Source organism: Chiloscyllium plagiosum, chromosome 7 (assembly GCF_004010195.1).
Source record: "Chiloscyllium plagiosum isolate BGI_BamShark_2017 chromosome 7, ASM401019v2, whole genome shotgun sequence".
Taxonomy (NCBI): Eukaryota; Metazoa; Chordata; class Chondrichthyes; order Orectolobiformes; family Hemiscylliidae; genus Chiloscyllium; species Chiloscyllium plagiosum.
The window spans coordinates 97,060,549-97,066,548 of NC_057716.1; the positions used below are offsets into that span (position 1 = coordinate 97,060,549).

Genomic DNA, 6,000 nt, shown 5'->3' on the forward strand with positions numbered 1-6,000 from the left:
CTGAAAGCATTGAAGAGAGTTAATCCACCTTTGCAAAATAAATTCCTACACAGATGAGGCTGAGAGTGGTTTCAGATCTGCAGTAATTTACTAATAAGGCCATATACAAAAGAAATTCAATGGCTCTCAAGTACTTTTATCTTTCCATTTGAAGTTTAAGACAAGGATATCCAATAGTCCTTACACATTCATAGGAAATCTTGAAACATCTCATAAGGCTATGGAAACCCTTGGGATAGCCTCTCGCCAAAAATATCATAAAAGCTCATGTTTCTTTGCAGATCCCAGTCAACACAACATGACTACACTTAACTGATGGTAACTAATTTAACTACATAATTGAATTCAGATTGGACTGAAATGCAGCGAGTCCATTGCATAACGTTCACGTTGGATTTAATCCATTCTAAGTTTAAATCAAACATGAAAATCTGCTATGAAAAGGCGAAAGACTGGTCATGCTCATATTGAGATTCATACATGTCTCTTGCAGAATCAGGATTAGAAGCATATGACTAAATTTTACATTGAGTCATGTTCCTTCCTAGCTCTCATACTGATTATTCAGTTGTTACCTATCCAAAAGACAATGGCCCCTCAGCCTTGTTACACTTAGAATCATAGCATCCGTACAATGCAGAAGCAGGCCATTCAGCCCATCTGCACCATCTGCAAGTCTGCATTGAAGAGAATCTCACCAAGACCCACTTCCTACTCTATCCCTGTATTTCCCATGGCTAATGCACCAGCCTGCACATCCATGGATACTATGGACAACTTACTATGACCAATCCACCTAACCTGCACACTTTTGGTCAGTGGCAGGAAACCCACGCAGACACGGAGAGAATGTGCAAACTCCACACAAAGGATGACCCAAGATTGGAATCAAACGCTGGCAATGTGAGGCAGCAGTGCTAACCACTGAGTCACCGTGCCCAATACAGGCCATGAACTGGCTCAGGGCAAGTCTTCCACCCAACCTGCCCATGCCCACCCTTGAACTCTCCTCACACTGACATCTGGAGAGGAAGCCCTCCATGAGAGAGCTGCCGACTGACCCTATAGTCCCAGCAGTGTCAGTTAGGAGCTGTGGCCATTGCTGGGATTTCAGGTCAACAAGTCAGGAAAGTTGACCAAGTCCCAGTGGACCATAGAAGTGTTCCCATGACAGAGAGCTGGCTGGTGGTTTAACCTGAGGGTCACCACACCCCAGGCAAGGAGCAAGGTTGAACCTTCACAGTTATGTCAACTGGCACAGGAGCTGATGGCACACTGTTGGTGTCACTCTGCATACAAATCAGCCACACAACCAACAGAAGGGCTAATGCCCGAAAAGTCGATTCTCCTTTTCCCTAGATGCTGCCTGACCTGCTGCGCTTCTCCAGCAACACATTTCCATCACACAACCAACAGAGCCAACTAACCCTTCTCAAGTGTGTGAAGGTTAGCAGTTTTATGTAGAGGTGTGTGTGTTTGACAGAAATCAGGAAGCATGCACAAATGGGCATTCTTCTAAATGAAAGGGTGTGATGAATGGAGTCAAGCAGGGATTTGTGCTGTGGCCTCATGATTTACAATATTACATGACAGGGGAGCGAAGGTATGGCAATAATAATACAAAAATAGCTAGGAATTGAAGTTATACAGAGGATATAAGGTGATTATAGATATGTTGAGTGAGAGGACAAAAATCTGGCAGATGTGCATTGTGGGACAATATGAAGTTATTCATTTCAGGAGGAAGAGTTAACAAAAAGGTATCATCTAATTAGAGAGTAACTGCAGGATTCTGAAGAACAGAGTGAAAATCACAAAAACATGAGGATGCAGGCAGAGGAATGAATTAAGAAGGCTAATGGAATGCTATATTTTATTACTTGAGGAATTTGTCATAAAGGTAAGAATGTTATGCTTTAATTATCAAGGGCATTGGTGAAACCGCATCTCAAATATTGTGCAAAAGTAAAGGAGCCGCAGATCTGAAACAAAAACAGAAATAACTGCAGAGACCCGGTAGGTCTGGCAGCATCTGTGGAGAGAAATCAGAGTCAACGTTTCGAGTCCAGTGACTCTTTTGCAGAAATGAGGTGTTTCAGGGGAGTCTTTACCAGATTGAAACCTGGAATGAGTGTGGTGTTTTGTGAGGATAGGTTGGACAAATTGGTCTTGTTTTAATTTGAATTTAAGAGAGTGAGGGTGACTTGATTAAAGTGTTTAACATCATAAGCAAATTATTAAAACAGCAAAGAATGCTCGTACTGAGATTCATATCTCAGTGGGCAGCACGGTGGCACAGTGTTTAGCACTGCTGCCTCACAGTGCCTGAGACCCGGGTTCAATTCCCGCCTCAGGCGACTGACTGTGTGGAGTTTGCACATTTTCCCCGTGTCTGCGTGGGTTTGCTCCGGTTTCCTCCCACAGTCCAAAGATGTGCAGGTCAGGTGAATTGGCCATGCTAAATTTCCCGTAGTGTTAGGTAAGGGGTAAGTGTAGGGGTATGGGTGGGTTACACTTTGGCGGGTCGGTGTGGACATGTTGGGCCGAAGGGCCTGTTTCCACATTGTAATGTAATATAGGTCTCTTGCAGAATGAGGATTAGAAGCATATGACTAAATTTTACATTGAGTCATGTTCCTTCCTAGGTGGAAGTGGTATTGATATTTTTCCTGGGGGTGAATCCAGAACTAGGAAGCAACGTTTTAAAATCAGTGTATCCTTTTAGGGCAGAGATGAGGAGAATAGTTTCCACTTGGTATGGTGTACAAAGTTGAAACACTCCACTCCACTGTGGATAGATGGGTTCTGAAGCAGGATCACTGAACTCGAAATGTTAACTCTCTTTTCTCGGCACAGATAGGACCAAACTTGCTGATTTTCTCCAGCAATTTCTATTTTTGTTTCTGATCTCCAGCATCCATAGTTCTTTGTTTTATTTTAGTGTTTAATTTGCTGCCACATCCCCTCTAGGTATTCTCACCTTGAAGAAGTTCCGCTTTTCTCTCTGAAGGGATACTCACAGAAGGCTGTGGAGGCCAGGTCACTGAGTATGTTTGAGACTGAGATAGATAGGTTCTTTACTATCAAGGGTTACAGGGAGAATGGGTTTGAGAAACTTCTCAGGCATGATTGAATGGCAGAGTGATGCAATGTGCTGAATGGCCTTATCTCTGCTTCTATGTCTTATGTTAAAAATCACACAACACCAGGTTATAGTCCAACAGGTTTAATTGGAAGCACACTAGCTTTCAGAGCGACACTCCTTCATCAGGTGATTGTGGAGGGCTCGATCGTAACACAGAATTTAGAGCAAAAATTTGCAGTGTGATGTAACTGAAATTATACTTTGAAGAATTGATTGTCTGTTAAGCCTTTCATCTGTTAGAATACAGTGGTAGTTTCACCTCTTTCATTTGTAAATGACAAAACCCTTTTTTTAAAAAGTTGCATTCTCGGGTTAGCTGTTAACAATGGTGATAGCTAGACAATATGTTGAAGGTGTTAGCCCCCTGTGTTCTCTGTCTATGACCTGATGTTTAGATTGATTCCAATCTTATGGTCTCTTGGTCTTATGATACCCATTCTAACCTTTCTTCTTGCTCTCCATCATTACTTTTGTTTTCTTTCCTTGTAATTGACATTGTCTTTGCCAAAGCTCATTTCCACAGTCACATCCCATTCCTCAGTGACTGCCTCTGGCTCAAATCCACCCCAAGTAGATTCCAACACAAGTTTCATCCATGTTTTGAATGCACCCAGGATCGCAGATATCTCTGCGGTGCACACTGCTCCTCAGACATGTGTTCTTGCTGCATTCTGAGATCCACACTCAGTGCAAAGTATCACACTATGCTCACTCTTAATTTCTCTCTCTCTCCCCATCAGCACCACACACATTGGCTCAGAACTGTTCTGCCCTCCAGTTCTACATCACCCTCCAACATTCTAAATTAGATTAGATGATTAGATTCCCTACAGTATGGAAACAGGCCCTTCGGCCCAACAAGTCCACACCGACCCTCCGAAGAGTAACCCACCCAGACCCATTACCCTCTGGCTAATGCAGCTAACGCTACGGGCCATTTAGCATGCCTAATTCACCTGACCTGCACATCTTTGGACTGTGGGAGGAAACCGGAGCATCTAGAGGAAACCTACGCAGACACAGGGAGAACGTGCAAACTCCACACAGACAGTTGCCCAATGCTGGAATCGAACCTGGGACCCTGGTACTGTGAGGCAGCAGTGCTAACCACTGAGACACCATGCCTTATAACAAGAAGCATTTTCTTTTCCTTTCAAGCATTAAGGAATGCAGGTTACAACAACTCAAAGATACCCACACCCATCTGGAACTCTCCCCCCCACTCCCTGATTCCATCCCATCTCCTAATCCCACCCATGTAATTACAATCCTTTCTAATCTTCTGCACTCTGGTGCTGAGCATTCCGTACTCAGCAAAGGTTATAGCTTTATCCCCCTCCTCCCCCATTCCAATGAATTTCAGGCACAACATGATGCTGAGTTCTTCATCCATCGCCTTTGCCTCCGTGCCCGTTTCATTGGGCAACAGTTCTCTCACTGTCCCAAAGACCCCTTCACCCAGCTCCAACACTCTCCCTCTACCTGGATCCTTCCTTCTGGCCTTTCTCTTGCACTTGATTTGTTCATTTAGAACTGTTGATGTGATATTGGTCGCCTTAATTTCTCTACCACCACCACTCCATCAGCCATTCAAACATACCTCCTCGCGAACTGACTGCACTCTGTGTTCTTCAGATCCAACCCTGATTTTGTAACTAAGCCCACTGATAAGGGTGGTGCTGCTATAATCTGGTGTACTGACCTCTACAGTGCCAGCTCCTCCAGGACCATGACTCCACCAGTTCTGATGAGGATTCATCAGATTCTTTTATCTTCCCAAAGATGCAGCCAGATTTCTGTTTTATTTTTGTTTCAGATGTCCAGAATCTGCAGTTCATAGAATCCTCACAACATGGAAAGAGCATCTCACTCAGACCCCCTCCGCTATCCTTGTAACTCCTCATTTCCCATGGCTAATCCACCTCGCCTGCACATCCCTTGACACAATGGACAGTTTAGCCTGGCCAATCCACCTAACCTGCACATCTTGAACTGTGTGAGAAAACCAGAGCAGATGCAGGGAGAATATGCAAATTCCACACAGACAGTCGCCCGAGGGTGGAATGGAACTTGGGTCCCTGATGCTGTGAGGCAGCAATGCTAACCACTGAGCTACTATGCCGCCCTTTTATTTTTTTGTTTAATTTAAGAATCTAACAACCTTTGCTCTAAACTATTCAGTGATTCTCTGGATGGTGTAGGGAGTTCCTCAGACTCACCATCCTCTGAAATAAAAGTGTTTCTTTTCATCTTAAATTGCAGATCTCTTATTTTTAAACTGCGCTCATTCGTTCTAGTCTCTTCCATGAGGGAAAGTCATCCTCTTGGCACCCACTTTGTCAAGCCTCCACAGAATCCTGCTTGTCTCAAGAGATCACCTTTCGTTCTTCTGAGCTACAATGGACACGGGCTCAACCTCTCCTAAATTTCCTCAAGGGAAAAACCCCTACTCCCAAGATAAGCTACAGTAATTCCCGTATAATCAGTGACAGACCATATCCGTTATAGAAATTTTCAGGTCCTTTACCTTTCTGAGGTAATTTGAGGTAGACCCAGGAACGTTTCTGATCCAAAATGGCAGCCTTTGACCCATTTGTGAGTTTGCGTGAAGCACAGTGAACACTGATCTGATCACAACAGACATTGTCCTGCAAGTTAGCTTTGTACATCAAAGCCTTGATGTAGCAGAGCTGGTGTTGGACTGGGGTGGACAAAGTTAAAAATCTGTCTGATCACAACAGACATTGTCCTGCAAGTTAGCTTTGTACATCAAAGCCTTGATGTAGCGGAGCTGGTGTTGGACTGGGTGGACAAAGTTAAAAATCTGCCTGGGAACCCTCCAACCACAAGGGATG

General features: G+C 44.0%; 1 protein-coding gene across 1 annotated transcript in view; it reads right to left on the bottom strand.

The window, feature by feature from the left end:
- Nucleotides 1-6,000, bottom strand: part of LOC122551782 (contactin-associated protein-like 5) — a 1,086,426-nt gene that overhangs the window by 236,238 nt on the left and 844,188 nt on the right. The gene's annotated exons all lie outside the window — the stretch shown is intronic.